Below are 12,142 nucleotides of genomic sequence, written 5' to 3'. Positions count from 1 at the left end.
TTCACAGGTTGCAAATGACAATGTGTACAAAGAGAAAATAATTGGCTTTTTTATCTGTATAGAACCACTGTCCTCCGGTGTCCATAGACCGCACCACACACTCAGCAGGCTATGCTAAGAGAGAGAGATTCAGAAAGCACAATAATACAGTACTGGAAGGGAGGATGACTGCTGAGTCTCCTTGGAGTCGGAACAGTGAAGGATGCAAGTTTCAAGGAGTACTTCAGTATAGGAAGATATTCTCCTAACCTCTCCCACCCACCCTCCTTTTTTCAGGAAGTCCTCTATCTCTTATAGTTAAAAAAAAAAAAAACCTAGAGCCTTGGATGATGGAGGTGTGGAACAGATAAACCCCAACTTTGCTCCATGACATTTGTAAAAATATTCAACTTACTGGTGAGGAGGGAAGAAAGTACCAGGAACTACTGCTTTAAGGTAATTTTCATTGTGTTGTACCATAAAAGCCACAGAAACACATTTACAGATGTTTTTCAAGTCTTGCATTGAGAAGGGTTCATAGATGGGATTCTGCACACTTGTCCCCTCTGTCTCAGGGAAATAATACTTACATCCCTAAGACGTGGTTCTCAAATTTCCACATATGTACCCAGATGACAACTTCCCCCAAATAAAACCTTATGAGCTTAACAGCTGAAATATGTGTTCCAAAGAAAGTGTCCACTAGCAATTAGCTCCAATCAGTGAATGAGAAGCTAATATTAAAACACAATTAAGCTCCACACATCAAGGCAAGGGCACAATGAAAGCAAGCAGAGGCTGTGCTGACTCCTGCTTTTACCAGTGGAAAAAAGCAATAGGGCACTAGGGTGCACATGACCCAAACCAGAACCTAGTGACTCCAACCTTGAGTGCAAGGGGCACCAAAAGGGAATGTGTTTAATTTTCTATATATAGTAAGTAGCACTTGAGAAAGAGTGCACTCTTCGTGGCACCTAAGAGAAATGTTTTCACTTAACATTTTTCCTCAAAGCCCAGAAATCTTAGCATATTGAAGTGATGTTTAATAACTCCATTTCATCAAATGTCAAATTTGGTTGCATATATAATCTGAGGTTAGCACAACTTATTTATCAGGCTTGCTACATAGTTTCGGCATTATGAACATGACAACATCACGTATTATTTTCTCATGAAAAGAGAAAAGATTTGGATTTTTTTAAGCATTAAATCATGTACAAATCAGTAATTAAAAAAAAGGATCAAACAAGAGATTTACATCGTCACAATCTAGCAATTTTAGCTTCCACCACAAATGATTCTCTAAATAGCCATGAATGAAGCTTAAAAGTTTTAATCATATTTTTTCAGTATCAACAGCATTATTTCAAATATATGCAAGTTATTGGCTTAGGACTTACTTGATAAAACTGCAAATGCTGCATTTGTTTCCATAATTTAATAAATACTTTCAATTTATATCTATAAGCAACCGACATGGAAGGTCAGCACTGAAATACTTAAGTAATAAAACGCATCATTCTGCTAAATGCTGAAGTGACAAAAATAACACTATTGTTATTGTTAATATACACAAATGAAATTCCAGCCAATTAAAAAAATGAACATACACTAGTACTAGCATATATTTTAAATTATTCCTACATTTTTGTAGTGACCATCAATTCACAAAATCAGCTTCACTCATAGTGATTTCAGTTTTACTCTGTATTTCAATGAATAAACTCAACTTGGTTTTTCCAGAAGCCTGTAAAACACATTATTTCATTACAAGCAGTGCTACATCAGAAATCATCAATATGCAAAGAGGTGCATTCGCTAAAGAACAGATGGATGTACATTATCCGAGAGATTTGAAACATTAAAGCTGCCTTCTGTCACGTAAATGCTTTCAGAATTAACTACTGTCAGCTAATACACAAGATACAATCATTTTCATATATAAGGCAGATAAGGAATAAGACAGGATTATTATTTTGCAGGAAGAAGTGTATTTACAAATCAACTACCAGAGAACTAAAATGCTGTGTTTTCAGCTGCTACAGTGCCTCCTTCATTTATACTCTTAAGAGTCCAAAATGACTCAAGTCAGCTAAACCCCAGAAGATCCACAGGGGAAAGCTGTTGCTTTCCTCCCCACCTCAGACTGCAAAGGGATTTTTTTAGACAGACACCAAAACATTGCAGTGCAGTGGCATAAACATGCAAAACTTATTAAGTTTTGGTCAACAACTCTAACTTGGCAACTCCCAGGTAAATTTCATAACACTTGCAGCTGGTTGTATATAAAAGCAAAATACAAGGAATCCCTAAGGAAAATGGAAGTCCCGAGACTGATCCAACTGTAAATTCAGAGTTGATGAATGTATCCCATCTATATTGAAGATTAAATGCTGCTTAAGCAGAATTCTTCAGCTTTATCCATTAAATTTGCATAGAAGATAGATTATAAAAATAACCCAGAACAACAGTTGCTCAAAACCACTTGTAAGAAATGCCAAGCAACAATGGGGAACTACAAAGAAAACTCCTTAGGTTTATCTACCACAACAGGTTGCAATTCTGTACTGAGAGAGGTTGACCACTTCACTTCCTGAGAGGCTGACCACTCCTGAAATATCTCTGTCCTCTAGTAAATACAAAAGTTGTTAAACATTTTTAACCTATAAAAACATATAACTATGGGGAAAAAATGGGAGATCTCCATCAGTACTGCTGGTTTTTATTATCCCTTTTTTATCACTTGAAACTGTAAAGAAAAAAAAAGGGAAGTGATGTACATGGGGGTGAGGGGTAGAGAGCTTTGGTTTTTTTAACAAAGTATAACATAACTTGAAAAGTACTTTAGAAAAAAATTGAAAGAATTAACTTTGACATTAGAGAATCAGACTGACTTGGATACTAACCTAAGTCATGCTAATACTGATCAGGACAGCAATTAGTGAAAAGACAGAATAGTTACAGTCACAACATGGTTTACGGGCAGCAGACGCTCCTAGACAAATCTTTCTGATATTACAGATTTGGTGGACAAAGACAACTGGACTAACACAAAAGCTTCTGTAGGTATTTGATTAAAACCTGTCTAACAAATTAATATGAATAACACAGTAGAAAGCTGAGATACATTAAACTGAGTAATACTGAATTATAACTGAGGTAAACAGAAAGTAAAAAAGGAACATCCCACCCAAGCTAAAGTTCTCCTGTGATCTCATTTCAACGTCCCAATCTACCTTCTGAAAGAAAAATAAAATCCTTATAAGCACACCTTGCCCAAGATTGACACTGGCATGTTGGTAACTTAAAGCTAGATCTACATTAGCAAGCCAGCGCAGTAGGGGCAGACGTGCAAAGCTGAGACTCAGCACCCACAGGATATGGGCTCTGGGGAGGGGAAAGGGCTGTTATTTCCAGACCAGCTCTGACGGCCAGGGCCTAAGATGACCTTCACAGTTGGAGCACATCTTCTGGTTTAGTTTCACCCAGAAGGTGCTCTGGGACAGCTGTGCTTTAACTCGTTCTATTGGGGAGCTGGTATGGACAATCAGAAATTACACTTTAAAAGTGTACTCTTGATCCAAATCCAGACTAACACACAAAGTACAATGCACCTAACGACAGGTACGCTCCAGCACTGCCAGCTACCCAAAACCTGTTAAACCCATCTGAAAAATATGCATACAAAGTGAATGAAATGGACTATCAAACAGGTAGAAATAAACAACATAATACTGGTAAGGTTGTGGACCATGTTCTACAAAAAAAAATATATATATTTTGAGTATGGCCACGATAGCTAACAATGCAAAACACTACAAGCAAGCAACTTACATGCTGTATTAAAGAAAATGTTTAATATATTGATCTGATTACTGGCTACACAGTTTGTATATGGGAAGGATTTTGAACTAGCAAAGTAACAAACCAATCAACATGCAATAAGTGGAAACTGAAACTATACAAAGTCAAATGAAGAATTCACCGTCTTCTTTTATAGGTTATGGTAGTGGACAATTATCCTCATGCAACGACTTAACAGACAAGTTACTTCAGATAAAGCCACAACTTAAACTGAAGTTATGAGCTCTAAACAAAAGTTACAGGAGAATAATTTTGCTGCGTTACACAGGATGGCAAACTTGATCACAGTAACGGACTCCTCAAGTCATAAAATTCTGAGTTGAATAACACATTGTACAGAAGAGGAAAATAAACAAACCTGTATTTCATCAGCACAAAATGTTGATTAGATTAACATAAGGCTTTAAAAACTTTCAATAACTTTTCATCAAAAGAAAATACATCATTAACTATGCATCTCATTCTAAAAGCATGCATGCTTTTTCTAAGAATGATAAACTACTTCTTCCAAACACATATACACCTCAAATCTCCCAGTCAGCTCCATTATTGATGGCTCCAAGCTTCAGAACAAATTAGCAACCAAAAAGATTCTCTGCTCCTTCTCTACTATCACCCTGGCCAGGAAAGCTCTGCCAACACTTCGTGGAGCAGCACACATAACTCTTCTGTTGGATTAGAAATTAATCTGCTCCCTTTTTGACTCTCTCTAGATACTTTAGCAATAAATTCATGTTGTTTATTCAGTGCAAAGTGGTCAAAGTAACCAACACTAAATGGAAGTGCTCCTCTAATTACTTATGTCAAACATAAATCTGACAGCACACAAAAAACTAGATTTAGTATTCATTAAATTTAAAAAAATACCGCAATTAAAGTTTCCTGTGCAAATTTAATTAAGCCCAGCTGCCTCTAATCTTCTTGTGTGGCCAGGTTTCATTATTCCCCTCCCTACTGTAATCTGGCCCCAACTTTGTACCTACCTTCTGAGGCTTTTCATCAAGTCTTTGTGCCCTGACCTACCCTCCTAAATGTTTCTGAACAAAGACAATTCCAGTTTTCCCACCACATATGGTCTACTGTAAAATATGTGTCTCCTGTGCACCTGCTTCTATTAACCCCACAATCCTATTTCAACAGACCTCATCCCTTCTCTCTTTATTTCATCATCCAAACTTACTTTTTCTCCCAGGACTGCCTCTTAACCCAGCTCCCTCTCCAATCTCATGCTTTGGTCTTCCAATTCCTTTCAGCCCACAATGCTACTTCACAGTCCCAGGCACTTTGCTCCATTCTGATCCATTTCCCGCAGAAAGTGAAGGGATTTAGATGAGAGACAATAGCTGACGATATGTGGGTAAGTAAGAGCATGACAGAGCAATGTCCCTTGCTATCAGTTATGGGGACAAACACACAGAAGCCATTAAAAAGAAAACTTTGTTTTAACTCTGGGCTGGAAAGACAAAGGCATACAGAGGACCTATCACATAATCTTCCATCTTTTGGTAGACACAGGTAAAGTATTTAATAAATGATAAAATGTGAAAGAGCACGCAAAACCCACTAGAGAATAAGAATACAAAAAGTAGTTTAGGAAATGAGTAATTGCTACAAGAATTTATATATAGCAGTACTTAAGTTGAGTAGCATGATAAGAAAATAGCAGAGGTAGAAGAGAGATGAATAGACCTTTCACAAGCAAAAGCTTAGAAGAAACAGCTTGAGCTACAAGCAGTCAACATATTTATTCTTTAGACTATGATAAAATATGTATGATCATGTCTAATTACTTTATACAGATTATATCACTAAGAAAACAAGAGTCCAGCACTCAGATTGCATTCTTCTGACCTTCAGCTACATTCACACATAGATTTCCATTTGCAGATGTGCAAACCTTCCTGAAAACTCAACTGCTGAATCAGTGACAAAATTTTCTGTTAAACAGGTCTTTGTCCTGTTAGTGTGGAAGAATAAATTCTTCCATTTTATGGATCTACCATTTCTTCTCTTTACATTTATTTTTTCCACAGGATTTCCATATGATCTCCATTTGTGCACATTTAGCATCATAACAGAACATTAACTTTTAATGTCAATTCCTTTTTCAGAAACAAATAACATTGTATTGCATGAGTAAGTGGATGAACAAAACTTTTCAGTCACCACTGTAAAAGCCCAGTTTCTTCGATACAGGTTCACTTAACTCTCACAGATAGTGACTGCAGATAGACAGTGGGAAAAGCTACAAAAGGTGCAACATGCTTCCTTGCTGTGTACAGGTAGGGCACACATGGATTCATTCCATTCATGTAGGTGACTGACCACCTGCGGTGTTCATGCACACAGAAACACAGAATCTGGATGTATTCAGCTAAAATGGATTTCACTGATTCTGTCTGCAACAGCAAGAGGAGTGTCAAGTCTTAATGCTTTAAGCCAAAAGCCCTTTTCTTCCCTCCTTGTGTGTTCTCCTCAAAAACAGGACTGCTCTGGCTAAAATTTCACACAGAATAGATTAACTCAGAAAGACTTCTTGCAGAGGGGAAGGAAAAAAAAAAAAAAATCAGAGTTGAACTTGTAGCAGAGTCTCTAATGCTCTAGCACAGAGAATAATGCTATAAAAATGTATTAATAGATACCTGACGACAAAATTAAAGCCATCATCACATAACAGGAAGAGAGGAAACTATTGATTTTTTTTTCTGTAAACACTTCTCCATATGTAATTCATTACCTCAGTTCTTGTATTTAAAGTGCTAAAAAAATGCCTGCATTTTCCTTGTTTCGAAAAGGAGAAGAATATCGTAGCAAATAATTAGTGAATAGTGTGTGGCACAAGTTATGTTTTTACCTTAAAATCTGACACTTAAGAAAATGAGAATTACTGTGAGATACTGTGCTAAGGATAGGGTGGAGATACGAGGGAAATGCAAAAGTGACCCATGAGCAAACTGCTGAAAGCCTCCATCACACAGTAATTAAAAAAAAAAAGTATTTAAATAAAAATTAAAATTCAAAGTCCTTTTCCTCAAAGACATATCCCAACTGACAAGTTATTAACACCAGTACGGTGTTATTGAAGAAGTGGGGAGCTCATGGCTGTTTATCAAGAATCCTGTTCATATCTCTTAGCTTCCTGAAAACCAAGACCAACAGTAAAAGCACGAAAGATACTCCTTATTTCTAATTCTGCATTGTTATGTTTTCATCAAGAAGACTGAATGGATATAATTTAGAATAGTATCATCTAAATTCCTTGAAAGATATCAAGGGAGGCAACAATCCACAGTAGGAGGAGATCAGTTATGACTGATCTTACTGTGTTCATATAAATAATTGTGTTATTTTTAGTAGTTATAATAATAATGACTGTCATACAGAAGATGGCTGGTTTGCCTTTTCACTAACAACTCTTTAAAGAAAAAGGATTAAGTTGTAAAATGTGACAAGTTAACTATCATGTGCAACTAATGAAAGGCTTCTCTCCCCTTTTCCTCAGAAAAGGGAAAGCAGAAAAAAAGCTTTGAGTTATTTAAAGCGTGCCAAGTTTTCCAACCACTATTGAAAATAAAACAGGCAAGTCCTCCATATAATCCTTCGTGCCTCCACTTAATCTGTAATATCCAGCAGTGTCCATTTTCTCCCTGAAAGGACCTCTGTGCTGAAAAAGTGAAGTGCACAGTTTTCAGTTACACTGTCTTATCCTTTCTGCTTTGACAACTGTAACATTACTTGGGTTCCCTATATTAAAATTTTTACCTCTCTAAATAAAAAATTCTTACCTTGCATAATTAATGAATACCTGTTTTTTTCACAAATTAGATTACTAGAAGAACCCTATAGTAATATCGTTAGCGATATAGCACAAGCACACTTGTTTGCTCAATTTAGAACAGCAAGTTTCAATGTGTTAATATTTCAATCTCATGCCTTCTGTGCATACTAACAAGGAAGAGTTTCTTGCCAAAAGCAAACATTAGATCATACTTATAGCAACATAAACAGAGTATCTTTAGTTACATTAGTTGAGAAGCATGTGGGCTGAAAAATTCTCAGATTAGAAAAATAGGCAGGCAGCTTGTTATACTCTCTTCAAATTTAAAGATGTTGTTGTGTGCCTACTTAGCAAAGTATGCCTACAATGTACAAACAGAACCATCCCCACTCTTACTTCATGATAGATACACATGTAATACAGAATTTCCCTACCAATCCTCTTACAATGTAGCAGGAGACTAGGCAGACCTTAAAACTTAAGAGTTTTGGATAATTTTGGAGTTGAATCCACCCCTCTTCCATAAAAGTAAGTTAACAAGGTTTGTGGGTCTGTGGTAATTGTGATAGCTTTCCAAGCTGGCCCAAAATCTTCACAGCACTAAGCACTGTGCTCCACTTTCTACACATGCCTTTCTGCCCCCAAACCAGACCACCTATATTCCCTATAACAAAAGTCCTCACGGTCAGTTTTACAGCATTGTCAACAGCACTGCATGCGGGGACCTCCCAAGCTGCCCAGAACAACTGCCTAGGATGGGTTTATGCAGCTCAAGGCCTTTCATCCACAAGAAGGCAGCCGGAGAAGCAAAGAGGATGACACTGCTAGTTTTGCTTTCTAGTAGTAAAGTTCAGTTAAGCTATGCTGGAGTGCTACTGTGTCATGGAAAACTCTACTGAGTTTACACACATATTAAGCTACAGGTACCAACAGAAGAAACTGATCTCAACTATGAATTCCAGAATAACCATTCAGTAATACTTATTTTAAGTAAACAGGCAACATGATTACTATGCAGAAACAACCTTCTTCCTAACTATCTAGACGAACAGAGATCTTATCTAATAGACAAGAAGCAAGATCCAATCACTGGATGCTGAAATGAGAAAAATCCTAATGGAATTAACTATGAGGATAATTACTCATTGTAATAGCTTACTAGAAAGATAGTAAATTCATCACCACTTTAAGTCTTAAATTAGAAATATACTCCATCTTAGTTTAACACACACATTCAACAACTGCAGAACATGCAGCACATGCGCAGATACCAAGACACAGTTAGCTGACCGCCTCTCCCTGGGAATACACACAAACAAGAGCTGCTGTTGTGACCTCCTCTCTGCTCCCACAGTGACACACAGCCAAAATGTGTTACTGAACTGCTGACTAAAACCTGCCTAGTTCCAGTGCAGACATTTCACAACCACCAGGCTTAAGACACAGGCTTAACATGGTATGGCCAAAACAGCCTTAATATACATTTTTCTTCAGCATCCACAACATTGCTGAATGTGGCCCTGGGGCTGGGATGCATTTCTACTGGGAAAACCTACAGTCCTTAGCACTACGATAGACTAAACCGCTTTACGAACCCATTCACACAGTCTGTTACCTAGTGTGGTGCTGCTTTGCGAAGCTGTATCATAAGAGCAATACATAAATAACTTCCAAGCAGAGTTGCTCATTATTAATGCAAACTATTCTGAAGGCAAAAGCAAAACAGCATTTGGCAGCAAGAACACTGCTATTAAGAGGTTTGGTCGGAAAACCTCAAAGTGATTTATAGAGTACCCAACTGACTTCTCTGTCTCAGTTTCTTTCCTGTCCACTAATCGTAAAAGTCATTTTGGGTACATTTCCCCAAATTACGGGTTTTACTGATACTGAATTGTAATTTTACCAGATGGCTGGTGTCAGCTTCTGGCAAAACGGTAGCATGATTTCTTGGACTGGATCTCCAATTCAAATGCTGCAGAAGTGCAGCACAAACAGGCAGACACGCAGAACAGCAGAGACAGCCAAAAAAAAGGCCAGCTTAGCACACAGAGCAGAAAAGATAGACCAAAAAAAGGTCATCTTTAACTGAATTGGGGTAATAGACCTTGAGGACAAATAGCAACTAAATTTAGTTGAATTTAAACTTAGTTAAATTTAAATGGGAGGAAGGGGAGTAAACACCAAGTACTAAACAATCCCCTACCTCAGAGCGGTTTGAGATAGACTCCTCTAATGTGGAATGGCAATACACAAACAGATGGAAACACATATACCCTTTACACTGAAAAGCATTCTAGTGGTTAAAAAGACAGCAGGATTGAAGCTGAGGAAAGTGAGAATCAAGAGCATGATTACTATTGAAGAACATTTGTATTTGAACAATTAAAAAAAGGTTAAAATAAATACTCCCTTTTCAAGCAGCTCTTATACTACCTCTAATCACGAAGAATAATCAACTCCTTTTACTCCCAAGAAGCTTCAAGGCACAGAACAGTATTTTCAAGCCTCTTAACAAAGACTAATGAAGTAAAGAAGCAGCAATGCAGGTTATGCTATGAAAAGTGCAATATCCTTATTCTGTTCTGACGCAGGCTTCTGCATCAGACTAACCTTCTAAAAAAGATTATCAGGTTATTGTAAAAATAAAGAATACTCTACCAGAGATTAAAGAGCCATCTATTAACTCAAACACCACACTTTTTTCTTTTTTTTTTAAATTCCCAGTCCTTCTATATTATTCCAAGCATATAAGGAGATGACAAACAAGAGGAAAAGAACAAAATCCCTAAGTCTTGCCAAGCTATCATCAACAACATTTACTACCTCAAGATCCATAGTGGACAATGCTTATTCCAGGCTACTGCCAAAAATTTCTATTTTAATTTCCTGTTTTCAGTTGCCTATTCTTTAAAAAAAGTCTGAAGGACTATTATCTATAATATTCAGCTGTCATGTAATCTTAATTGCTAGGAAAAAAATTAAGTAATTCTATCAGTACTGTTAAAGCAGCTGGGAATAAAAGGCTGTAATATATTACGGACAAAGATAATTTCTTATTTGTGTTTAGTTCAGCGTAGTTATAAATTGAATTTCTGAGATAAGAAAAGGTAGCTGGGGATCAGGTTGAGGTAGAAAACATGCTTCATGCTAGCAACACAAGATATTAACACTGGTGTATTTTACAACTTTGGTGGGAAAAAATACAGTTCAGCCGTATTCCTGTGAGGTTGCTCTAAAAGAACAAGGAGTAATATATATTTTATGAATAATGCCTATCTGTCCACAGTCCCTATTCATATCTTATGAAATGTTCAGCTGTGTACATTCAATCAGATTTTGTGCAGTATCCACTGGGCAATATTGTCTCCATTCTGAATACTGTATTTTCAAAGATTAACTCCAAATCATTTACTTTCTTCCAGAGCTAGTCAATGAACTCATTAAATGCCTTTGCATCAACATCTGATATGGAGCCTTTGACCTGCACTCTTTTCCTTTTAATAAAAGCAAGAAATACAAAGAAAAACAGAATGGCAGCATTTACCAGACTTGCTGAAATCTGTTAATACATTGGTTTGTCTGCATTTTTAGCATCTTCAGCAGTAGAAACGCCTAAGTAAAACAAGGTCACATACTACCAGGACATAGCAGAACACATTCCCCTTCCTGGTGTCTCACTTAAAAGCAGAAAAACCAATTACAGTCTCCACATGGTATTAAAAAAAAAAAAAGCAAATGCCGTCTCGTTAACCTCACATCTCCAGAACACTGCCTACCAGACATTGGTTCCCAAGTGCTATGTTGTCTGTGTCACGGGGAAGCTTTCCGGCAATAGATCTACAATCTGACCTTGCAGAACAACAAGACACTTGCTAACAAACAGCATGCGAGACTGCCAGGTCTGAAGGAAGATGATATCCCAACCTGTCTAAAAGAATCTGGCCTGGACCCAAACAGACTCTTAGCAGGCTCCACTGGACAAATGGAAATGGTTGCAATTATTGTTATTGATTTAATGTCCTTAAAATGGCTCTCTGAGAATCTTATTTCAGTAACTGATTAAGCAGTATGGTTCAGCAGCAGGGCATTTGCCTAACAACCTACGGAAACCTAAATTTGCTTGGCCAAACTATTTCTGAGACCAGGAAAGTAATTTTTTGTATCTGCACAACCAGAGGTGAAAGTAGGTGACTAGGTAAGAATGTAAGGTGGCCTACAATATTAATGTCAGGCAGGCATTCAAACTTTCTTTCAAATCCTATGAAGCCATCAACTCTAAATAGTCTATGTTTCTGCTCTACAGCACTTTCCGACTACAGAAAGGTGGCATGAGTACAAGAAGTAAAAAGAGCTGAGAGTCCAGCACAGGAAAGCACTGACCACAGATACGGTGAACAAATAAATTATTTACCCGAACTACCAACTAAAAGACATACTGATACAGCCTGTACAAATATAAACAATCTTAAAATTTGAAATTGAGATCAGAATTTGAATGGATAAAAAGAGGTTATAGAGAGA

The 12,142-nt window shown here is 37.1% G+C and overlaps 1 protein-coding gene across 3 annotated transcripts in view; it reads right to left on the bottom strand.

Annotated features, from left to right (window-relative positions):
* FBXW7 (F-box and WD repeat domain containing 7) overlaps positions 1-12,142 on the bottom strand; it is a 190,934-nt gene that overhangs the window by 103,366 nt on the left and 75,426 nt on the right. The window lies entirely within an intron of this gene.

The sequence above is a fragment of the Strix uralensis genome, chromosome 4 (assembly GCF_047716275.1).
Source record: "Strix uralensis isolate ZFMK-TIS-50842 chromosome 4, bStrUra1, whole genome shotgun sequence".
Lineage (NCBI taxonomy): Eukaryota > Metazoa > Chordata > Aves > Strigiformes > Strigidae > Strix > Strix uralensis.
The sequence above is the reverse complement of the archived record's forward strand: the minus strand, read 5'-3'. Positions and strand labels throughout refer to the sequence as shown.